Raw genomic sequence first — 26,071 nt, forward strand, 5'->3', positions numbered from 1 at the left:
GAGACTTACCAATAGAGATTGTTGGGGTCCAAGGGCTGCACAACAAGTACCAAAAGGATTATAGTTTGGGCACCAGGGAAATAGCGCTCTACCAATGAAGACTGCTGAGGTCCAACGCCACAAAACAAGTACAAAAAGGGTTATTGGTTGGGCACCAGGGAAGTAGAGCCCTACAAATAGAGACTGCTAAAGTCCAAGGACTGCAAAAGTACCAAAGATTCACAGGTTGGGCATCAGGAAAGTAAAGTCCTACAAATAGATTGTTGGGGTCCAAGGGCCACACAACAAGTACCAAAGGGTTACAGGTTGGGCACCAAGGAAGTAGAGTCCTACCTAGAAGGACTATTGGTGTCCAAGGGCACACAGCAAATACCAAAGGGTTACAGATTTGGGCAGCAGGGAAGAAAAGCCCTACCTATAAAGACTGTTGACTGCCCAACAAGTACCATAGAGCCTCCAGCTTGGCACAACAGCCTGCACTCGAATCTCTGCTGCAAAAGCCAAGAAGTGGAACCAGCACTATCCCTCGTAAAGGGTCGACAGTATTGATTTATGCCTCCATTGCAGCACCCTCTCTTATAGCCAGATTCAGAAAGAGTTAAGCCGGCGTATCAGTAGATACGCCGTCGTAACTCTGAATCTAAGCCGTCGTATATTTAAGTGTATTCTCAAAATGAGAGACACTTAAATCTAGCTAAGATACGACGGCCTGCGCCGTCGTATCTTAGCTTTCTATTTAGGCCGGCCGCTAGGGGCGTGAACGCTGATTTATGCCTAGAATGCGTAAATCAGCGAGATACGCCTATTCACGAACGTACGCTTGCCCGTCGCAGTAAAGATACACCGTTTACGTAAGGCGTTAAGTTAGTCCAACAAAAAGCTAGCCCAGCCAATGTTAAGTATGGACGTCGTTTTTACGTCGTTTGCGCAAGTCGTCCGTGAATGGGGCTGGGCGTAATTTACGTTCACGTCGAAACCAATAAGTCTTTGCGGCGTAATTTGGAGCATGCGCACTGGGATATGTCCACGGACGGCGCATGCGACGTTCGTAAAAAACGTCAATCACGTCGGGTCACGATTCATTTGCATAAAACACGCCCACCTCTTCACAATTTGAATTAGGTGCGCTTAGGCCGGCACATTCACGCTACGCCGCCGTAACTTAGGACGCAAGTGCTTTGTGAATACAGCACTTGCCTCTCTAACTTACTGCGGCGTAGCATAAATACGATACCCTACGCAGGCTCAAACAAACATACGCCGCCCTACGTGAATCTAGCAATTAGTTACTAAGCCACTAGTAGGGAAGTGGCTAAAAATGACGTTGGCAACTGTGTAGCTGTAAAGGATTTCAGAACCATTGAATATGTGTTACGCTGTAATCTGTGTTTTGCGATTGCTGCCCCCTTGTTTCACCAGTGCACACCCATGACCTAAAACCCTCGTCGGGGCAACAAATATTTATGAAGCAGAAGAAATGCAGACCATTATTGCATTGCCTTTTCCCTGCTGGCGACCTTTGCTCCGTTATTCAGCTCTACAAAACGCTGATCCTCTGCAGCAGTTAAAATCAAAACTCAAGTGTTTATCTACCGGCACATCCATTATGGATATCTTCATGTATTTCATTTTTTTTTTTTTTTTTTTTTTTCATATTTGTCCATTGTCACTTTGGCTATTATTATTTTTTTTTTTTTTTTTTTTTTTTAACACTGTCCCTGACATTGAAAAAAAAAACGCATTGCAAAAGCGAACGCACAACTCTGCTCTCGCCTTGAAAAGAACGGGGAATCTGAAGCAAAACAAGTCTAATGATGTGTGCTTTTATTTATTTATTTATTTTTTTTTTTTTTTTTGAGAGCGTAACCTTGAATGGGGGATTGTTTTTCTAAGCGATGTAAAAAAAATCACAAGAAAATTTCCTTTTTATTACAAAAAAAAAATACAAAAATAAACCATGGCGAGGTGATTCTCAAAGGGCAGAAAGCATTTATTTTACAAGATGTCCAATATGCACACGGATTGTTAAATTAAGGCCAATTACTTTCAAAGCTTGAAGGCAGGAAGAAAATGATCAGCCGTGAAAATGGAATCTATACAAATCCCGTATATACACAGGATCACATGAACAAACACAGTGCTCCAATGACTCTGGGAATTATCTCTACCAAAATGTAAAATAAATGAAAAAAAAAATAAAAAATCTATTGAACTAAAACAATTATGACGTCGACTACCTTTTGAAATCAAGCTAAAAATACACGAATATAGATATTTATGGATGTTGACAATTTTCTACCGATTTCATATTACTCTACTACTCATACAACTTGTATAAAATGAATCGTGAACGGTTGTTGGCATTCAAAAAATTATTTTAAAAATAAAGGGCCAGATCCACAAAGAAGTTACGTCGACGTATCTATTGATACGCCGACGTAACTTCTAGGATGCTCCGTCGTATCTTTGTTTTGTATCCACAAAACAAGATACGACTGAATGGGGGCTAGATCCGACTGACGTACGTCTTAGTACGCCGTCCGATCTTAGGTGCATATTTACGCTGGCCGCTAGGTGGCGCTTCCGTTGATTTCCGCGTAGAGTATGCAAATTAGCTAGATACGCCGATTCTCAGAACGTACGTCCGGCCGGCGCATTTTTTTATGTCATCTACGTAAGGCTTTTTTCGGCGTAACGTTACCCCTGGCTCTATGAGGCGTACGCAATGTTAAGTATGGACGTCGGGACAGCGTCAAATTTTTCGTCGTTTACGTAGTTTGCGCCAAACGTTCGTGAATAGGGCTTTGCGTAAATTACATTCACGTTGAAAGCATTGACTATTTGCGACGTGATTTCGAGCATGCGCACTGGGATACCCCCACGAACGGCGCATGCGCCGTAAAAAAAAAACATCATTTACGTGGGGTCAAGTTGTATTAACATAAAACACGCCCACATCTTTGTCATTTGAATTCCGCGCCCTTACACCGACACATTTACACTACGCCGTTGTAACTTTAGACGCAAGTGCTTTGTGAATACAGCACTTGCCTCTCAAAGTAGCAACGGCGTAGCGTAACTACGATACGCCTGCTTAAAATTACGCCGATCTACGTGGATCTGGCCCAAAAAATTATATTCAAGTGTAAGGCTACCCCCGTAGGAGCTGGTGGATAGGATGGGTCCTCTGCAAGGGCTGGCGCCAAGTGTGCCTGGGCACACCCTAATCCTGGGGTTGGCAACCTGTCGATCATGATCTACCTCGGTGGCAGGGCCGATCCGCCCTATAGGTTTACTATGCAAGCCGCTTAAGGCCACGCAAAGCTGCGGAGGGCCCCCCAGATTACTAGAGGCCCCGCCTGGTGAGAAGTCATTTTCGGACCCTCACCCCGCTTCTCAATTCGCTGGCTGCATTGGACAAGAGGTCTTGTCCGCTTCTCATTTTAATATAAGATGTAGTTTCCGACAGCAGAACACCACCCCCCCCGCTTCTCAACTTTAATCTTCAATGCGACATACATGTCACTGTCAGTAGCACCCACCCAATCAACCCCCCCCCCCACGCTCCTCAACTTTGATGTGACATGCCATTTTCGGCAGCCCCTCCCCCTTCTCAACTTTAATGTGACATGTCATTATGCTTAGGGCCCCAGGGAGGTCAGGATCGGCACTGTCAGTGGTCTCCAAACTACGGCCCTTTGCTTGCCTTTATCCGGCCCTTGGAGCACTATCGCTCCCAATGATACGAGACACTATTCTGCCATCTGACACCGACAATGAAGCACCATTTCTCCCACTGACACCACTAATGGGGCACTATTCCTCCCTATGATCCCAGCAATGGGGCACTATTCCTCCCCCTAATACCAGATGTTTACTCCCACTGATGCCAGGAAAATTTTCACGCCCGCTGGCCAAAGTCCGGCCCTCCAAGAGACTGAAGGAGAATAAACCGGCCCTTTGTTTAGAATGTTTGGAGACCCCTGATCTACCTATTGATAGTGGGCAGGTGACCGGTAAACCTTGATCCTTCCTTGCCAAACCCCTGAACCTGGACAGGAGAGGCGGCGGAGTTGAAATTTAGTGGAAACCATATGTGTGCGCACAGGGTGTGCCAGGTGTGCCTTGTCACACCCTAATCACCATGTGCTGGGCAGATTCCCCTTGCTACTTGGCTGCAGAGAAAGGGACTGGGGAATCTCTGTCCTCAGTCCCTTTCAGTGTCTCAAAAGTGAGACATAAGGGGTATTTTTAGACCCCTGATATTTCACCTAGGCCCCCCATGGAGCTCCTAAAAAATTTTTTTGCAAAGAAGTAATAAAAATGGTAAAAGTAATAATAAAAAAAATATTAAAAATAAACTGACCACAGTCTCTACCCTTTTGACCTCGTCCACTGCTCTACTGACACTGTCCATTGCCCTACTGCCCTATTGCTTTGGGGTTCACACCCTAATGCAATAGGCTGCGCACACCTATGGTCCTCTGTTCTTTGCCTCGACCTTCTCAAGAATCTCATGCCCTCTGACACACCAGATGGAGTGTACAAACATACAATATCACTGAAAGTAACCCAATAGTAGTGCTATGTCATATAAAACAAGCACCAAACCACGTAGTAAAGACAACCAATAATAAACAGTCACCTGATTTGCTTGGTAACTAGGTAGCAAGCATAAAATGGAGCAACAATGGAAATAACACAATTTAGCATGGAGACTAGGCATAAAATGACATTTGGCGCCTAGATCAGCATAAAAAGTAGCAAGGTCCCTTATGTGCAGCAGTGAGCAGTAGTAAAGTTTAATAGACCAAGTGCTGGAACTATACTGCCAGAACACATTTATGGCAGCAATGCTAGTCCCAGACTGACTGGGTATGCACTGGAGGATGGTAGCAGAGAGGGAAAGGGATAACAGGGGATGGCAGAATTATTATTACCAGGGGCAAACCTTTGAGACGTTCTTCTGCCGGCTATTGTTGGGGCCCTTTAAAATCTTCAGTGCACTTAAAAACCCTCCCAGTTAAGTATCCCACTATTGGTATTGTATAGTCTCGGCACAGGTGCCAAGTAGATATGGTTCAGATGCCGTAAAGCTTTGATATAATGCGGTATAGGGTTGGTATAGGTTTGGAAAAAGTGCAGTATAGAGTGCAATATGGGTGCAGTATGGATTGGGTACACTTAAGTGTTCTGCTCTCAGTGGCTCACATCTTGCTAGAAGTATCAGCAATGGATGAATAGCCCTCTCACCAGTCCCCGAGATTCAGCAGGGACCTCTTTCTGTAGAAGGGCCCCCCCCCCCCTCGGCCTCTCCCCAAAAGCCTCTGGTGAGTGGTTCAGCAGTGGGAAGCAAAGGGTGAGTGGACATTCCAGTCTCCCTGCAGCAGTAAGGTTCTGTGCTACCCCAACTTCCAGTCCTCACTTCCAGTCTTGGATCTCTGCAGGTGTTGTGGGTCCAGACTTTTTTTTACAACACCGGCATGGTCTGCCGCTGGCAGGTGAATATTCAGACACAGGTGCTCTCTCTCTCTCTAACTCCCTCAGTACCAAGACAAAGAACTTTCCCAGGCAGTTTAATAAAAATCCTCTCTCCACCCCTACTGCACTGTGTCTTTTGGGACCTCTAGTGTTAGAAATCTATTTGTCCCATTATATGGCTGCCATCTCAAGCTACAACTCCCAAGAGTCAGCACCCTGCATGAAAGTCTATGGGCTTTAACTCTCCCCCTGCTGGCCGGAAGAGAATGGTGCAGCATAAAATCAGTATCTCAGTCAGGGGCGTATCTACCGCGAGGCAAACAATGGGGAGCATTTTTATGTAGGGGGGGCGGCGCCGCCCCCCAGGCGACCGCACTAGAGCAAAGTCCAGTTCTGGGATGGTGTCTATTGACATCCTCTCAGAACCGCGCCCCATCACTCGCCTGCTGTAGCACTTTGCAATGTGATCAGTTGTGTCCAAACACAGCTGGTCACGATGTAAACACACTTGCGGTTATCGGCATTCCTTTCCTTACGCTGTCACAGCCAGTGTTAAAGCAGCCACCATTGTAAGGGGAATTCATTCCCCTTGTGCCCATGGTCCAGATGCTGAATGCCAGCTTCTCCTCCTCTCCCTCCTGCAGACATTCATTGGCTGCAGGAGGGAAATGAAGGGCATCGGTACTTCTACCCTTAAAAATTAAATAGAGCATTCTTCCCACTGGCCACCATTGTAAGGGGAATTCTTCCCACTGGCCATCAATTTAAGGGGAATTCTTCCCCCTGGCCACCAATGTAAAGGGCATTTTTCCCAATCGCCACCATTGTAAGGGGAATTCTTCCCTCTGGCCTTCGATGTAAGGGGGTATTCTTCCCACTGGCCACCAATGTATGGGGTATTCTTCCCACTGCCCCCAATGTATGAGGTACTCTTCCCAATGACCACCATTGTTAGGGCAATTCTTCCCATTGGCCATCAATCTAAGGGGTATTCTTCCCACTGGCCACCAATGTATGGGGTACTCTTCCCAATGGCCACCATTTTTAGGGGAATTCTTCCCACTGTCCATCAATGTAAGGGGTTTTCATCCCACTGGCCACCAATGTATGGGGTACTCTTCCCAATGGCCACCATTGTAAGAGGAATTTTTTCCCACTGGCCATCAATGAATTCCCCTTACAATGGTGGCCATTGGGAAAAATGCCTCTTACATTGGTGGCCAGTGGGCTTTTGCGACCCTGCCCCATGGTCCCCATGGTCCAGGGGGCCCATACGGCCCCCCCTATGTGCTGAATGCCAGCTTCTCAACCTCTCCCTCCTGCAGACATTCTTTGGTTGCCGGAGGCAAACAAAGGGCATCGGTACTTCCGCCCTTAAAAATGAAAAGCATTTTCTTCAGTCTGCCCAACACTGCCATCTTACCATGCACAGATTTTCTTTAGGTACAATGTGGAAACACTTGGGATGATTAACTTAAAGTGTCATTTTTACTCTCACCCATGTTTATTCCAAATACACAATCAGGTTCAAGGGAAATTTTTTAAAGTCAAAACTCCCCTTGAACCAGATAGGACAGTGAATGCAGGCTTGTAAAATCTTTTATTTAAAAAAAAAAAAAAGGCAGAGCGTCTTTTTGAAAAAAGAAATGCCAATTACCTAAAGGCGCCTCTTTACATTTCGGTAGTTTCAGGGGTTGCGTGCCTTTAAGACGGCGTCCTTTGAGTCCGCTCGCTGGATTTTAAGCCGCCTAATCTGGCCAAACCCCGGAATCAATGTCGTTCTTCAAACTCTGCCTTATTGGAAATGATGGAGCTGACATATTGGTTCAAACGCAAACTGACAGAGCGGTGTAGGAGGGGGGGGGGGGGGGGGTGCAGTCAGACGGGGAATTGGCGTCTCTTTGTGACATGTTGGCTTCTCTACCCCCACATTATTATGATTAGAGACGCCCGTGTGAGGGACTAGGACATCCAATGGCATTTTGGGGTCATTTTAAAGTTCTGCGTAAAGATCTTTTTTTTTTTTAAGTCTAAACATTGTGTAATGTGGGTTGTCTGTGCAAAATAAGAACACCATGGCATCTCTTAAATCTAACGGGGGGGGGGGGGGGCATTGCTGATCTCCCTCTGAAAATACTGGTTTCCTGGCTTTTATGGGGACTCTTTGACTTCAAGACGCGGGGCCACTGACCCCACATGTAGCTCAGGATTTGAGGTTTCTCTAGATTAACTATCAGGAGGAGACGTTCCCTGTACTTCTATTACAGTGCTGTGTAAGTGGACAAGGTGCATGGAGTACGTGTTGTGGAAGACCAGATACAGACAGACGTCACCCCCTCCTATGACAGCAATCCTAAAACGCAGCCTGCAAGGAGACAGCTGCATGGATAGCTGGAGCCCATCGCTGGCTCTATAAGTGCTTGTCCCAACACAGCAAGAGGAATGCAGAGAGGGGGGATGGCAGTGTTAGCCAAAACAGGGTGGCTATATGCCTACATAGAGTGGGACCAAGACAGGGTGGCTAAGCTCCTACATGCAATGGGACCAAGACAGGGTGGCTACGCTCCTACATACAATGGGACCAAGACAGGGTGGCTACGCTCCTACATACAATGGGACCAAGACAGGGTGGCTATGTTCCCACTTACAGTTTAAAGGGTCACTAAAGGAATTTTTTTTTTTAGCTAAATAGCTTCCTTTACCTTACTGCAGTCCTGGTTTCATGTCCTCATTGTTAGTTTTTGCTTTCATTTTCCTGTAAATCCTCTCTGTTCTGGACACTTCCTGGTTGCCTGTTTCCTGATAACCACAGTACTGGGAGATTTCTCACGGTGGTCACTAATCAAGGAGGTGTGATTACTGTGTGTAAAACGAAACTGGATTGGTGCTGAGGAGTTTTAGACAAAGTATCACTGCTCTCTATTGGCTGACTGCCCTCTAGTGGCTCTCTGTACATCAGAGAACCAGCAAACAACAACAAAAACGAAACTACACTGCAGGCACATTATATGATTGTTTTTGTATCTATTTTTAATCATTTTCAAAATGAATCAGTTAACTATTATGTCTCTATGCCCTGTAAACAGTCATTTCAGCTAAAAAAATGTTTTCCTTTAGTGACCCTTTAACCAAGACAGAGTGGCTATGTTCCTACATACAGTGGGACCAGGGCAGGGTGGATACGTTCCCACTTACAGTTCAACCAAGACAGGGTGGCTACATTCCTACATACAGGGTCTGTAAGTGGACAAGGTACATGGAGTACGTGTTGTGCAAGACCAGATACATAGACAGACGTCACCCCCTCCTATGACAGCAATCCAAAAACCCAGCTTATATGCAGGTATAGCCGCAGCCTTTCTCTGGCTCTATAAGTGCTTGTCCCAACACAAGCAACGGCAAGAGGAATGCAGAGAGGGGGGATGGAGGTGTTAGCTAAGACAGGGTGGCTACGTTCCTACATTCAGTGGGACCAATACAGCATGGCTATGTTCCTACATACAATGGGACTGAGACAGGGTGGCTACGTTCCCACATACAGTTTGTAACGGAATGGCCCGTGACACCCAGAGACTTTTGAAGGATGGGGGGTACTCCTGTGTCAGCTTCACTAATGACTCTTGGCTCTAGGGTCATCCTATGCCCCTTTTGGGCATAGGATGACTGAGAAATTATAATTCATGTATTGCAGGAGATCTGGACATATTACAGGTGATTTCATTCTGACCCCCAACAGGTCAATAAGAGTGTCTCCTTCAATGCTTAACCTAGACTGTTGAGATGCTAATTAAGTCTGCTACTGTGGTGATGTGGATTGAAGCTTGAGAGCCAGCCTGGCTGCCTATTATGGGATGTTTTAAGTGTCTTGCTGTGATTGCATTCTGTGTCTATTGTGCTAATTAGGTCTGCTTCTACAGACCTTTCATTGTGTGATGCTAATGACACTGTTTTGTGTGAAAAGTCTATTGATGATAAAATGTGAAATGTGACTTGTTAACTGTAGTAATTACCTCCTCTAAATGCGGTGCCCGAATGTCTGTCTGAATGTGGATTGGAGAGTTTCATTGTCCCTGTGACTACTGTATCATGTTTGTAACTGTATAAAAACCTGAGAGCTAACCATTAAAGCATTCATTCATTTTGGAACCAGAACCAGAGCTTGTGTCTCGATTATTCTGGGAAATGGAATGGGTCGTGCCTGTCGGCTGGAATGTCGGATGAGCTGTCGTGGGGCGATGGAATGGGATATCGTAAACGGTGGTGACCGTTACACAGTTCAACCAAGACAGAGTGGCTATGTTCCTACATACAGTTGGACCAAGAGAGGGTGGTTACCTTTCTACATACAATGGGACCAAGACAGGGTGGCTACGTTCCCACATACAGTTTAACCAAGAAAGGGTGGCTACCATCCTACATACAGTGGGACCAAGACAGGGTGGCTACATTCCTACATACAGGTCAACCAAGACAGGGTGGCTATATATCTATATACAGTGGGACCAAGACAGGGTGGCTACATTCCTACATACAGTGGGACCAAGGGGAATGAAGACAGTCACCCTCTAACAGGAAGTTCAGAAGTTCACAGCAGCATAAATAAATAGGAATTGGGAAATTTGGAGGATGAGAAAAGAATTCAACTTTTTCGAGTTAAGAATGAATAAACTTCAATAACATTTTTTTTTAAAGCGCCACTTTAAAACTTTATTGATAAATGTTGGCGCTCTGTTTGGACTATGACACAGTGGCAATGACAGACAGGAGTTCAATGAGTAAAAGTTACTGAAAGTTCCACTTTAATTTTTAATAGAGTTTGCAGTTGATGAAGTAACCTCCCTGATCTCACACTGCTTATACTTCCTGGACTAAAATTAAAATTCTCATAGAAGAACAAAGCGCCATCATTTACCCTGTGTACGGCGGCGGCGGCGGGGGGTGGGGACTCAGCGGCATTGTAGTAATGGCTGCTGGTTTAAATATCCCAAAGTTGTTGATGGAATGCTGACTCTGGAGGAAGGAGGCGGCCATTAATAACGCACTCGCACATATGTCCTGTCATTTACCGCTTCCACTAGATTAACAGATTCATCCTCGTCTCTTCAGCCCGCTTCACAATGACTGCACAAATTACTCCGAGGCGAAGAGACGCGAGCAGCTTTTCATGGGCCGCTCAAGATGCTCTAAATCTGTTTGATTTTAACAAGCAACTTGATGACAGCGCGCATAAAGCAGCCTTCCCCAATCTGCTTTAAAGGGGACCTCTGACCTGCGCAGCGAGGAGTTTTTTTTTTTGAGGACCGGGGGCCAGATTCACAGTCATCGGCGTAATTTTGTGCGGGCGTAACGTATCCGATTTACGTTACGCCTCCGCAACTTAGACGGCAAGTGCTGTATTCTCAAAGCACTTGCTCCGTAAGTTGCGGCGGCGTAGCGTAAATCGGCTGGCGTAAGCCCGCCTAATTCAAATTTGGATCAGGGGGGCGTGTTTTATGTAAATCAACTGTGACCCGACGTGATTGAGGTTTTTGCGCCGTCCGTGGAATTTCCCAGTGTGCATTGCTCCAAAGTACGCCGCAAGGACGTCATTGGTTTCGACGTGAACGTAAATGACGTCCAGCCCCATTCACGGACGACTTACGCAAACGACGTAACTTTTTCAAATTTCGACGCGGGAACGACGGCCATACTTAACAGTGGTACGCCACACTTATGCCTCAAATAGCAGGGGTAACTTTACGCCGGGAAAAGCCTAACGTAAACGTCGTAACTTTACTGCGTCGGTCGGGCGTACGTTTGTGAATTTGCGTATCTAGCTAATTTGCATACTCGACGCGGAATTCGACGGAAGCGCCAGCTAGCGGTCAGAAAAAATATGCAGTTACGATCCGACGGTGTAAGAGACTTACGCCTGTCGGATCTAATGGATATCTATGCGGAACTGATTCTAAGAATCAGGCGCATAGATACGACGGCTCGGATTAGAACTTACGACGGCGTACATGGCGCTGCACCGTCGTAAGTCCTTTCTGAATCTGGGCCCTAGTATCCAACCTCTTTTTTAATGCATAACCACTGAAAGCAACTCATTCAAGCGAATGGGGGAAATGCCGCAAACGCCCTGCAATCTCGTGCAATGCATGTGGTTGGGATGCGTTTGACAGCAAAAATGGGGTTAAAAAAAAATGGGGTTAAAACAGGCTCACCTGCAAGATGGCCGAGGCTATAAGAAGATTGCCAAGACCCTGAAACTGAGCTGCAGCACAGTGGCCAAGACCATCCAGCGGTATAACAGGACGGGTTCCACTCAGAACAGGCCTCGCCATGGTTGACCAAAGAAGTTGAGGTCACGTGCTCAGCGTCATATCCAGAGGTTGGGAAATAGACGTATGAGTGCTGCCAGCTTTACTGCAGAGGTTGAAGGGGTGGAGGGATCAGCCTGTCAGTGCTCAGACCATACGCTGCACACTGCATCAAATTGGTCTGCATGGCTGTTGTCCCAGAAGGAAACCTCTTCTAAAGATGATGCACAAGTAAGCCCGCAAATAGTTTGCTGAAGACAAGCAGACTAAGGACATGGACTACTGGAACCAAGTCCTGTGGTCTCATGAGACCAAGATAAACGTATTTGGTGTCAGATGGTGTCAGGCGTGTGTGGCGGCAACCAGGTGAGGAATACAAAGACAAGTGTGTCTTGTCTACAGTCAAGCATGGTGGTGGGAGTGTCATGGTCTGGTGCTGCCGGCACTGGGGGGCTACAGATCATTGAGGGGACCATAAATGCCGACATGTACTGTGACATACTGAAGCAGAGCATGATCCCCTCCCTTCAGAGACTGGGCCGCAGGGCAGTATTCCAACATGATAACCACCCCAAGCACACCTCCAAGACCACCACTGCCTTGCTAAAGAAGCTGAGGGTAAGGGTGATGGACTGGTCAAGCATGTCGCCAGACCTAAACCCTATTGATCATCTGTGGGACTCCTCAAACGGAAGGTGGAGGAGCGCAAGGTCTCCAACATCCACCAGCTCCGTGATGACGTCATGGAGGAGGGGAAGAGGACTCCAGTGACAACCTGTGAAGCTCTGGTGAACTCCATGCCCAAGGGGGTTAAGGCAGTGCTGAAAAATAATGGTGGCCACACAAAATATTGACACTTTGGGCCCAATTTGGACATTTTCACTTAGGGGTGTACTCACTTTTGTTGCCAGCAGTTTAGACATTAATGGCTGTGTGTTGAGTTATTTTGTCAGCAATTGTCAGTTAAAGTGACGCAGTGCCGGAAGCTGAAATTCTGCCTGGGCAGGAAGGGGGTATATGTGCCCAGTAAGCAAGTGGTTAAACTGAGAAAAAGATACCCCCCCCCCCCCCTGGTCAAAGGCTCAGTTGGTCGTTCATACTTTTATCAGCCCGTCCTCTGCTGGCTGCCCACCCCACCCAGTTATGCATGCTTTGCACAGTACATCAGCTTTTGCAAACTGACCGAGAGAGCAGAAACTGCGGCAGATTATCCGCGCACAAAGCAGGAAAAAAAAAAAAGGAAAAACTTCCCTGAGTCAAGCAGCAATTAAAGCAGCAATGATCCAGACTGCAATAGTTTGATAACTCAGCCTAATAGAAGCTGAACATCTGCTGCAGACGATATGCGCCCGTCTCCCAGCTTGGCGGCTTAGCTTACTATCAGGACGCTCCATACCCCCCTGATACAGCTGCAAATGTAAATGTATCGCTTAACGGGAGCCATTAAGTTACAGTGCTGCGCGCAAATGAGTTCTGCGCGGAATGAGCAGCTTTAGAAAAAGTTTCGGAGTGGAATCCGATTGGCGGACAGGCTATAGGCAAACCGGGCGAGAGTCAGCGGAATGAGCGCACAGATTGTTCCAGGAATTCCACTAATGAATCCTTCAATGGATGGCGGCGGTTTCCATTGCGAGTCCGGTCGTAGGGCCCGGACGGGACATTTGCACCCATTTCACAACTATACTGACGACTGTTATTTGCTTTCAGTCGATTATTTTGGGCGATTATAAAGCATATATATATATATATATAAAAAAAACAAAAAACAAGTTTCTAATGAATAAAGGAATGAAATTATATACAATTTACAGTGGTGTAAAAAAATAATAATAATTTGCCCCCTTCCTGATTTTTTTTCCCCATATTTCTCACATTAAATGATTCAGATCATCAAACAAATTTTTATATTATACAAAGATAACCCGAGAAAATCCAAGATGCAGTTTTTAAATTATTATTTCATTTATTAAAAAGGGAAAAAGCTGTTCAAATCTCCCTGGCAGGGCCGCCATCAGGGGGGGGGTACAGGCAGTACACCTGTAAGGGGCCCAGATGTCCCCAGGGGCCCGGATGGCAACCCCCTTAAAAAAAAAAAAAAAAAAAAAATGTAATATATTTTAATTGTATTTTTTATTAAAGGGCCCAGAGGTCCCCAGGGCCCCGGATGTCAACCCCCCCTTTTTTTTATTTTTTATAAATGTTTATTTTTTTATACATATATTTTTTTATTATTAAAGGGCCCAGGAGGTCCCCAGGGCCCCCGGATGGCAACCCCCTCCCCTTTTTTTATATTTTTTTTATAAATGTTTATTTATTTATTTTATATATATTTTTTTTTTTTTATTAAAGGGCCCAGAGGTTTCTTTTTTTTCTGTTTTCTTTTTATTAAAGGGCCCAGAGGTCCCGGATGGCAACCCCCCTTTTTTTGTAAATTATTTTTATAATTTTATTTTTTATATATATATATTTTTCTTTATTTGTTCTTCTTTTGTGCTCCAGGGGGCCCAGGCCTGAAGCTGTGTAAGGGGCCCCATAATTCCTGATGGCGGCCCTGCTGACTGGCACTCACTCTCCTTCCCTCTCCCCTTCCCTCTCTCTCCTGCTCTCCTTTTATATCTCCCCTTCTCCCTCCCTCTCTCACTCTCCCTCTCCCCCTCTCTCCATCTACTTCTCTTTATCTCTCACTCTCCCCTTCTCCCTCTCTCTCTCACTCTCCCTCTACTTCTCTTTATCTCTCACTCTCATCTCTCCCTCTCTCTCCGCCCCCCCTCTCTCTCTCCCCTCCCCCCTCTCTCTCTCCCCTTCCCCGCTCTCTCTCTCTCCCCTTCTCCTCCCTCTCTCCTTTCCCCCCCCCCTTTCTCACTCCCCCCTCCTCTCTCCTTCCCTCTCTCTCCATCCTTCCTTCTCTCTTTATCTCTCCCTCTGCTTCCATCTTTCTCACCCCTACTCCCTCTCCCTTCCTTCCTCTCTCTCTCTCTCCCCCCCCCCTTTTCTCTCCATTCCTCACCCCTCTCTCTCTTTATCTCTCCCTCTGCTTCCATCTTTCTCTTCTCTCTCACCCCTTCTCCCTCCCTCTCCTCCTCTCTCTCTCTCACCTTCCCCCCCTCTCTCCTTCCCTCTCTCTCCATCCTTCCTTCTCTCTCCATCCTTCCTTCTCTTTATCTCTCCCTCTGCTTCCATCTTTCTTACCCCTTCTCCCTCCCCCTCCCTCTCCCTTCCTTCCTCTCTCTCCCCCCTTTTCTCTCCATTCCTCACTCCTCTCTCTTTATCTCTCTCTCTCCTTCCCTCTCGCTCTCCATCCTTCCTTCTCTCTTTATCTCTCCCTCCTCTCCCTCTGCTTCCATCTTTCTCCTCTCTCTCACCCCTTCTCCCTCCCTCTCCTCCTCTCTCTCTCCCTTCCCCCCTCTCTCTCTCCCCCCCCCCCCTCTCTCTTTCTCTCTCTCTCTCTCCCCCCCCCTTCTATCTCTCTCTCTCTCTCCCTCTCTCTTTCCTCTCCCTCTCTCTCCTCCTCTCTCTCTCTCCCTTCCTTCCCCCCTCTCTCTCTCTCTCCCCCCCCTCTCTTTCTCTCTCTCTCTCTCTCCCCCCCCCTTCTCTCTCTCCCCCCCCCCCCTTCTCTCTCCCCCCCTTCTCTCTCTCTCTCTCCCTCTCTCTCCCTCTCTCTCTCTTTCCTCTCTCTCCTTCTCCCTCTCCTCCTCTCTCTCCCTTCCTTCCCCTCTCTCTCTCTCCCCCCCCCTCTCTTTCTCTCTCTCTCCCCCCCCCCTTCTCTCTCTCTCCCCCTCTCCTCTGGGATAGGTAAGACTACATGAAATGCCTCTAGGTGGTCTCTGTAAATAACAGGGGATTAGAATACTAATGACGATGGCTCAGCTAAAAAAAAAAAAAACTGTTTGGTGGGATTAGGAGAAGACAATCCTCTCATCTTGGAAGTAAACAGAGATCTTCTGTAATAAACCCGATCTCCGCTCCATGGAGAAAATGTCAGATTCTCCGCAGCCAAAAACATGATATTCCCCTGAAGGGGTAACATGTAGAGGGCAGCTGCCCGGGGCGTAGTGGAGACAGGGGGCACAAATGTATCGTGTGGGGAAGAAATCCCTCGAGGGTCCGTACACATCATGACTGAAAGTGAGTCAAATTATCATTTTTTATACATTTTTTTTTTTTTTTTTGGAGTATTATAACATATCAAAAGCAGATGACATAATGGAAGTGAATGCATTTCAGGTAAAAACAGTCAGAACTTTGAAGACTGATCCCTGATTGGACGTCGCTGTTATTTGGTTGTATTCAAGCATAACCGTATGCAAAAAATAAATGATAGAAGTTTGTAATGATGCTACCATCGTCAGAAAAATTGATACGGTGAAGTAATAAGTAGCAAGCATGCATGCTCAGAGCCCCCCCCCCCCCTTACATCAGAGCCCCCCTTATGCCAGAGTCTTCATCAAAGATGACTTCTTCATCAAGGTCCTCTTTTATCGGGGACTTCCACCTTACATCAGGGTCCCCATCAGAGTCCCCCCCTTTCATCAAGGTCCCTTATTATGAAGGGGGGGTCCTATTAAGGGGTTGAGGACAAGAATGTGAAGGGGGGCTGAGGATTGCAATGTGAAAGGGGCGGGTGCTATAAAGGGGGTGAGGACAGGAATGTGAAGGGGGGCTGGGGACTGCAATGTGAAGGAGGGGGGGGCTATAAAGGGGGGGAGGACAGTAATGTGAAGGGGGGTTCTATAAAGGGGGCTCTGGGGGCAGGAATGTGAAGGGGGGCTGAGAAAAGCAATGTGAAGGGGGGGGGCTATAAAGGGGGCGAGGACAGTAATGTGAAGGGGGGTGCTATAAAGGGGGTGGGGACAGGAATGTGAATGAGGGGTGCTATAAAGGGGGTGAGGACAGAAATGTGAAGGGGGGCTGAGGATTGTAATGTGAAAGGGGGGTGCTATAAAGAGGGCGAGAACAGGAATGTGAAGGGGGTGAGGACACGAATGTGAAGTGGGGGCTGAGGATTGCAATGTGAAGGGGGGGCTGAGGATTGCAATGTGAAGGGGGGGTGCTATAAAGGGGGTGAGGACACAAATTTGAAGTGGGGGCTGAGGATTGCAATGTGAAGGGGGTTCCTATAAAGGGGGTGAGGACAGGAATGTGAAGGGGGGGCTGAGGATTGCAATGTGAAGTGGGGTGCTATAAAGGGGGTGGGGACAGGAGTGAGAAGGGGGGCTGAGGATTGCAATGTGAAGGAGGGGTCCTATAAAGAGGGTGAGGACAGGAGTGTGAAGGGGGGCTGAGGATTGCAATGTGAAGGGGGTTCCTATAAAGGGGGCGAGGACAGGAATGTGAAGGGGGGGCTGAGGACAGGAATGTGAAGGGGGGCTGGGGTCTGCAATGTGAAGGAGGGGTGCTATAAAGGTGGTGAGGACAGGAATGTGAAGGGGGGGCTGAGGATTGCAATCTGAAAGGGGGTGCTATAAAGGGGGTGAGGACAGGAATGTGAAGGGGGTTCTATAAAGGGGGGTGAGGACAGGAGTGAGAAGGGGGGCTGAGGATTGGAATGTGAAGTAGGGGTCCTATAAAGGGGGTGAGGACAGGAGTGTGAAGGGGGGCTGAGGATTGGAATGTGAAGTAGGGGTCCTATAAAGGGGGTGAGGACAGGAGTGTGAAGGGGGGCTGAGGATTGCAATCTGAAGGGGGGTGCTATAAAGGGGATGAGGACAGGAATGTGAAGGGGGGGCTGAGGATTGCAATGTGAAGGGGGTTCCTATAAAGGGGGTGAGGACAGGAATGTGAAGGGGGGGCTGAGGATTGCAATGTGAAGGGGGTTCCTATAAAGGGGGTGAGGACAGGAATGTGAAGGAGGGCTGGAGAATGCAATATGAAGAGGGGTCCCATAAAGGGGGTAAGGACAGGAAGGGGGGCTGGGAACTGCAATTTGAAATCGGGGGGTGATTTTAAGGGGGGCCGAGAACAAGAATGTTAAGACCGGGTGATGTGCAGGGGGGGGGGGGGGGAGAACACTGGTGTAATAACAGGATTGTGATGTGAAGGTTCTGAGGCTAGGTGCGCATCACTGCGTTCTGCGAGTAGGCGGCCCATTTATTTCATTTTTTAAATTGCGCCGTACTGAGCTGCGCGGTACCGTGGCACCATGCGGTTTGGCACTGGCAAAAAAGTGCCACGTTTGCCAATGCACAGAGGTGCCATTAAGAATCCAACGTGTGACTCGGAACCTTTGCTGGAAGACAGTTTTACCGAGTGGACCTTCGTGAATTTTACACCGCTACCCCCCCGACATAAAGAGTTCTTTACCAGTTCAGTCCAACATGGGATGCAGGGCCGATCCTAGGGTCACAGGCGCCTGGGTGAAGAAATATTTCTGTCGCCCCCATATGGGCGTCGTCATTTTACTAACTCCTCCCCTTTACAAATGTTTCTATGGCAATGACTCAACCACAGAGATGCTCCCCCACAAAGTCTTCATTACCCCGGGATCCTTACATGATCTCTTAACAATAAACAAAATACAGGAAGAGGACACAGAGAAGGCTTCTGTTAGAGAGTCTGTTAGATGTTTGGCGCCCCCACCTCTGCAGGCGCCTGGGTGCAATGCACCCTGTGCACCCTGCCTAGGATCGGCCCTGATGGGAAGTATTCTTTTTATTTATTTCTTTCAATCAAAGCAATCGATCTCAGCGACACATCAAATCGGATCACTGACGGATTTCGATTTGACAAACTCGCCGATCCGTAGTCGCCGGCCGTGCGTCCGGAAATCCTGAACCGGTGAAAATGACGGGGCCGGCTACGAGTTGTAGTTCGCCAGCCGCTGAGATCTGCGGCTCCGGAGAAGCCACGCTCTAATGCAGATTAGACAATGAGCAACAAAGATTGGTTGCTATGGTTTAATGCAAATTTGCACTGAAATGCACTTCTGGTAAATAAGCCTCGGCGCCTGAACGTGATTAAAAGCAAACTCAAGCATAACATAAAAAAAAAAAAAACATAACTTTGCTGACAAAGTAGTGGATCCTTTGAACATTCTCCAGCAGGCGTGAAAAAAAATAATAAAAAAAAATAAAAGATGCTGAAATGAAAAGGCGCTTGTTATATATACATAATAAGCAGAATAAATACATAATAAGTAGGAGGGAGATTAGACAGGAGAATGCGTTTTGGCGTCTTATCTGCCGTTAACGTCGTGTGATTCTGAATTGTGTTGAATATTTCTGGGGCTTGTGTACCTTAGAGTGCATCGGGGGAAGAAACTCGCAGCGGCTACACATGCATTACGCTTTTTTCTGCTTCTTTTTTTTTTTTTTTTTTTCTAAGTGGCTGGATATTTTCTCTTTTTCTCGCCTATGAATTTACATCAAAGCTCCTCCGCCGCCACCTTCCCTTAGGAAGGCTTCCGACTGGTTCAAGGGGTGCTTACGCCTTTTACATTAAACATGGTGCGGCCCTTTAAATGTGATCTAAAGAAGAAGAAAAAACGCGCACACAGCAGTTCACTAATTGGATTTAAGTGTATCTCCAGCCAAAAGTTTTTTTTTGTAGTTTTAGGGATATAGGGATGGGTTGGAATCCTTGTTAAAGCAAAATATGGTACAGCAAATGGCGAGCGCTCTATCCAGGGCTTTTTTTTTTCTCAAGAAATAGGTGCAAGTACTCCCTCCTTCTAATTTACCCCTTGTCTCCACCCCCTACCCGCCTCCGAGCACCGTTCCTTGTCCCCACCCCTGAGCACCGTTCCTTGTCTCCACCCCCCAACCTACCTCCGAGCGCCGTTCCTTCTCTCCACCACCCACCAAGCACAGTTGCTTGTCTCCACCCCACCACCCACCTCCAAGTACCATTCCCTGTCTCCACCACCTCCCACCTCCGAGCACCGTGCCTTGTCTTGACCCTCCACCCACCTCCAAACACCGTTCCTTGTCTCCACCTCCGAGCACCGTTACTTATCTCCCCCCCCCCCCCCCCCAATCCACCTCTGAGCGATGTTCCTTCTCTCCACCGCCCACCGACCTCCGAGCACCGTTACTTGTCTCCACCCCCCAACCCTCCTCCGAGCACCGTTCCTTGTCTCCACCCCCCAACCCTCCTCCGAGCACCATTCCTTGTCTCCACCCCCCCAACCCTCCTCCGAGCACCGTTCCTTGTCTCCACCCCCACCCACATGCGAACACCGTTCCTTGTCTCTACCCTCCACCCACACCTGAGCACTATTCCTTGTCTCTACCCCCACCTACATCCAAGCACCGTTCCTTGTCTTCAATCCCCCCCTCCCACCCACCTCCGAGCACTGTTGCTTATCTTCGCCTTCCACCCACCTCTGAGCAGTGTTCCTTGTCTCCACCCCCTACCTACATCTGCGCACCATTCCACGTCTCCATCCCCCACCCACCTCTGAGCACCGTTCCCTATCTTCGCTTTCCACCCACCTCTGAGCACTGTTCCTTGTCTCCACCCCCTACCTACATCTGCGCACCATTCCACGTTTTCATCCCCCACCCACCTCCAAACACCATTCCCTGTCTCAACCCTTTACCCACCTCTGAGCACCGTTCCTTGTCTCCACCCATCTCCAACCATCATTTCTTGTCTCCACCCCCCACCCACCTCTGAGCATCATTCCCCGTCTCCACCCCCCACCCACCTCCAAGCACTGTTCCTTGTCTCCACCCACCCCACACTTCCACCTCCAAGCACCGTTCCTTGGTTCCAACCACTACCCACCTCCCAGTATCGCCCCCTTTAGGAAATCAAGTATTGTGTTGCTGTGCTTTGTATTGAATTTGTTAATGAAAACATTAAACAACATTAAACATTAAATGGGTATGGAGTTGGGTGTATAGGATTGTACTGTGTTTTTTATTTTGTTTTTTTATTTTTTGTGGTTGAACTGGATGGACTTGTGTCTTTTTTCAACCTGACTAACTATGTAACTATGTAAACGCAGTAAAATAGATCCCCTGTAGCAAACAATAGCCCTGCCCCGCATCAAAATACCCCCCCCCCCCGTCCCCTCCCCAGCAACAATAGATCCACCCCAGCAAAAATACACTCTTAAGAAGACTTGTCCGCCAGCAACAATAGATCCTCCCTGCAACAAAATAACCTTCAGCAACAATAGACCCCTCTTGCAACAAAATACCCACCAGTAAAAATACACCCAAGAGGATTTGTCCACCAGCAACAACAGATCACAGAGCAGCCAGTAATAATAGACCCTCCAGTAGCCATCAACAAAAGACCTCTCCCTCAACAGTAGATTTCTGCAAGCAAAAATGCCCCCGCCCCAGTAACAATAGATCCCTTTACCAGTAACAACAGATTCCCCTGCAGCTAACATCAATAGACCATCTAGCACACTTCAGCGCCTCTTGCCATTGCATACATTCAATGCTGGCAGTGCAGGAACTGCATTCGGCCGCGTTCCCGCTAAAAAATAGCTATTCAATCTGGAGGGGCAAAGTTTTATTGAGACATACATAGCTGAATAGATATGAATTCAAAGATGCTTTGTTTGTATCAAGGTTGTCACCAGAACAGGAATAGAGGTGAAATCGTTTTTGTGCGTTTTGCAGTTTGTGGAAACGCACTACAGTCAATTTAACATGGTTTCCTATGGTACACGTTCAAAAGTCTGCGTTTTTTGGCCGCTGCATTTTTGAAAATTTAAGGGACTTTTCCCCCTGCAGCAGATTGCGTTTTGCGTGCAATAGACTTCAATGGACCTGCATCAAAAATGCAAATGTTTTACATGCGTTTTCTTTTCTCCATGACACTCTGTGTATAGTTGGTTGTCAAAGAGGGGCCCCACCCAAAAGGTGAAGCTCCGCTTGTGCCTCCTCCACCCCTCCGCTTCTGCATTTGGCAGTGGGGGGGGGGGAGCGGGTAACTGGTTTTGACAAGTACCCGCTCCAACTTCTGAGAAGTCGGCCACCACGTCTTTAACAACTAATGAGCAGGCGTCCCCACTGATAACTAATTGTAAAAACAAGAATTACCAGCAATAAAATCGGCAAAAACCCTTTGGGTCTGGTATTGATTTTGAGGGGAACCCCACACCAATATTTTTTATTAAATGGTGTCGGGTCCCCCCTGCCCCAAATCACCCACCCATGTTGAGGGCATGTAGCCTGGTATGGTCCAGGAGGGGGGGGTGCTTGCTTGTCCCCTACCTTTCCTGACCTGCCAGGCTGCATTCTCGGATAAGGGTTTGGTATGGATTTTGGGGGAGCCTCACCCCAATTTATTTTTCAAATTTTTGTGTAGGGTTCCCCTCAAAATCCATACCAGACCCAAAAGGCCCCCCCTGCCCCAAAGCACCCTCCTATGTTGAGGGCATGTGGCCTGTTATGGTTCGGGGGGGTTGCTTGTCCTCTCCCTTTTCTGACCTGCCAGGCGGCATGCTCATAAGGGTCTGGTATGGATTTTGGGGGGAACCCCACCCCATCTTTGTTTTTACATTTTTGTGTAGGGTTCCCCTCAAAATCCATACCAGACCCAAAAGACCCCGCCCCAAAGCCCGCTCCTTGGCAATCAGCTACACACGGTGTATTAAAGTGAAAAGCAAAAAAGGCAAAACGCATCAAAAAAATGCATCAAAGAAGCAACACTTGCGTTTCTGGTGCGGCTCCCTTGAAGACTTTTACACGCAAAACGCAATCTGCTGAGGGAAAAAAAGTCCCCGACCCTTACCAAAATTACACCGGATGAAAAACGCATATATGTGAACGTGTACCATAGGAAACCATCTTCAATGGAGTGTAGTGCGTTTCTGCAAAACAGAAACCGCACCAAAAAAAAAGCGCATAGGTGTGTCAGAAAGCAGCAGGAGAGTACAATTTCTCTGGGGATTTTTTTTTTGGGAGTGCCAAAGTGTTGTTAGAATTAGGCCCCATTGTTTTTCGCACTTTGAGAAAACTGTTTGTTGCATTTGTGGTGTAATTCATTGTTAACGATATCCCAAATGCCGCAAGCAGACGTGTTCTTCTGTGTGGAAAAAGCTTGACAAATGCGGCGAAATGTGTGGTTAAAAAAATGTGCAAACTTCATTGCTCAGAAAGCTACATATGCTACTTTGGCACGTTTGTCGCACGCAACACAAAAACACGCACAAAACGAGTATATATGCAACACCCCCCCCCCCCAACGTGCATGGGCGTTACACAGTGGCTTAGTGCAGTGTTTCCCAACTCCAGTCCTCGGGGCGCACCAACAGGTCTTGTTTTCATGCTTTACATTATTGTGCACAGGTCATTTTATCAGTTTCACTGCCTTAGTAATTACCACAGCAGTTTGATCTGAGGGAAATCCTGAAAACATGACCTGTTGGTGCACCCCAAGGACTGGAGTTGAGAAACACTGGCTTAGTGGTTAGCACTGGGGTCTTCAGTTCAAATCCCAACCATGACACTACCTACATGGAGTTTGCATGCGGGTTTTCTTGCAAGCACAGACTCCTGTCTCCTTGGCCCTAATATGTGTATGTATAATGCCAATGAGATAGGGACCTTAGATTGTAAGCTCTTTGGATCCAGGGACTGGTGGGAAAGTCCAATATATGAAAGCATGAATTGTTTTACTTGTAACAAATACATTATAACATTAAATTGGCAGTGGATGCCGCCATGTTGAATAATTATCTTCAGTATCCAGACACGGCCTTGCGGCTTTCTTTTACAATCATAAATTTAAAGGGGAAGAACTGTCTTCTCTCAGTCTCACATGAATGAGATCAAACTGAAATCAATAAAAGCATTGCTAATGATATCCAGCAAACTATTCAACTGTGCTAAAGTGAGAACAGTCCCAGTTCTAGATAATACACTGCAGCAACATCCCAGAGAGTACCTCACATGTTAGCTGGGAGGGTCTGCTTCCTGGCCCTGTGCTCTGCAACTTCCATTCTCTATGCTTCATGCATCTAAGAAAGGTTGAGGTCCAGTTGGTAGTTTTGAGGAATTTCTTGCCTGCGGTGGGAAAAAACTCTCCTGCATTATAGACAGGTGTGCAACAGGTTTCCTAATTGCCAGAGCAAGTGTATGGGACAGGGGTGATTCTCTCTGCCAATGCAGGTCTGTGGGACCCTCTCTAAATGATAGTCTATGAGACAGGTGTGACCTTAATGATAGTCTATCGGACAGATGTGACCTTAATGATAGTCTATCGGACAGATGTGACCTTAATGATAGTCTATGGCAGTGGTCATCAACCCTGTCCTGCAGGGCCCACTAACAGGTCAGGTTTTATGTATTACCTGGGGAGATGCAGTCTAGAATACTGCAATCACTGAGGAGCAAATGATATCAGCTGTGATGTAGTTCAGTTATCTTGCAAACCTGGCCTGTTAGTGGGCCCTGCAGGACAGGGTTGATGACCACTGGTCTATGGGACAGGTGTGACCTTAATGATAGTCTATGGGACAGGTGTGATCCTCTGTCCTTGAATCACACCTGTCTCATAATCTTTCTCCTATTATTAGTCTATGGAACAAGTATGATTCTCTCTGCCAATGCAAGTCTATGGGACAGGTGTTACCCTCTCGCTCAGTGTTAGTCTATATTGGACAGGTGTGAGTCTCTTTCCCCTTGATTGTTGATTGGACAGGTGCAATTATCTCTGTGAAGACGATGGGTGGGTGTCTCTTTCCTAATGAACGTATGGGACAGGTGTCACTGACTCCACTGCAAGTCTATGGGACAGGTGTCACTGACTCCACTGCAAGTCTATGGGACAGGTGTCACTGTCTCCTCCAGTGCTAGTCTATGGGACAGGTGTGAATCTCTCTCCCAATGTAAGTCTATGGGACAGGTGTGGCTCTTTTACCAATGCAAGCATAAGTTAGCTGTCACTCTATCTAGTCTCTCCCAATGAAAGTCTATGGGACAGGTGCTGCGTTCTGTCAATGCAGGTGTACAGCACATATGTAGCTTTCACCCAATGTAGGTCTAGGAAGCAGGTGTGACACACTTTTTATTAATGCAAGTCTTTGGGACAGATTATAGCTTTCTCTCCCAGTGACTCTATTCACCTCTGCGAGTCCATAGGACATGTGTGAGTCTGTTAAAGCAAGACTATGGGATGGGTGTGTGTCTCTTTCCTAATGAAATCTATGGGACAGGTGACACTGACTCCACTGCAAGTCTATGGGCCAGGTGTGACCCACTCCTCCCAGTGCAAGTCTATGGGCCAGGTGTGACCCACTCCTCCCAGTGCTAGTCTATGGGCCAGGTGTGACCCACCCCTCCCAGTGCAAGTCTATGGGCCAGGTGTGACCCACTCCTCCCAGTGCAAGTCTATGGGCCAGGTGTGACCCACTCCTCCCAGTGCAAGTCTATGGGCCAGGTGTGACTTTCTCCCCTGGACAAATTTGTAAGATTACCAGACAAGTGTCATTTTGTCTTCCAAAAGCAAGACTAAGGATCAGGTCTCTGTGGCTGGAAAATGAGATCCCAATTTAAAAAAGGGTTGGCCCCTTCTATTACATTCTCCATAAGAGATGTCACCAATGGCGCCCCCAAGTGATGGAAGAAACTGAAGCATCTCTTTTGGGTGGACTGACCCTTAGAGTTGGGATCAGATAATCTCGCACATAGTAATAGATAAAGACTTTGCTTCTGTAGCAATCAATTGTTGCACAATAAACTAGTTTTTTGATGGAAATGATACATACTGATACACATTTACCATTATTTAAAAATCCAGCCAGAGCGCACATCACATCAGTAACATTGTTTCTTTTTTACTCCAAAATGCTGTTTAGTGATTGTTACAAATACAGAAAACAACAAATCTAAAGTGGTCTTCTGTGATCTCCGACCTCGCTGTCTGCAATGGCTGAAAACTGCTCCAAACTTCTAACCAGTGGCAGCTGGTGCTCAAAATTTTTGGGGGGGCGCAAATGGAAAAAAAACAAAAACAATTGCAGCCTCACTGTGCCCATCAATTGTCACCACTGTGCCATGCCATCAAATGCAGTCACTGTGCCATCAAAACGCAACCACTGTGCCATCCAAACGCAGCCACTGTGCCATGCCATCAAAACGCAGCCACCGTGCCATCAAAACGCAGCCACCGTGCCATGCCATCAAACGCAGCTACTGTGCCATCAATTGTCACCACTATGCCATCAAACACAGCCACTGTGCCCCCAATTGTCGCCACTGTGCCCCCAATTGTCGCCACTGTGCCCCCAATTGTCGCCACTGTGCCCCCAATTGTCGCCACTGTGCCCCCAATTGTCGCCACTGTGCCCCCACTTGTAGTCACTGTGCCCCCACTTGTAGCCACCG

The 26,071-nt window shown here is 47.3% G+C and overlaps 1 protein-coding gene across 1 annotated transcript in view; it reads right to left on the minus strand.

Annotated features, from left to right (window-relative positions):
* The window catches only part of LOC120917906 (neural-cadherin-like), a 94,824-nt gene extending 70,999 nt beyond the window's left edge, over positions 1 to 23,825 (minus strand). Inside the window, exon 1 of the mRNA XM_040329502.1 lies at positions 23,631 to 23,825. The gene's annotated coding sequence lies outside the window, so the exon portion shown is untranslated. The remainder of the gene's footprint in view (positions 1 to 23,630) is intronic.
* Positions 23,826 to 26,071: the final 2,246 nt, after the last annotated feature.

This window comes from Rana temporaria, chromosome 11 (genome assembly GCF_905171775.1).
Source record: "Rana temporaria chromosome 11, aRanTem1.1, whole genome shotgun sequence".
NCBI lineage: Eukaryota > Metazoa > Chordata > Amphibia > Anura > Ranidae > Rana > Rana temporaria.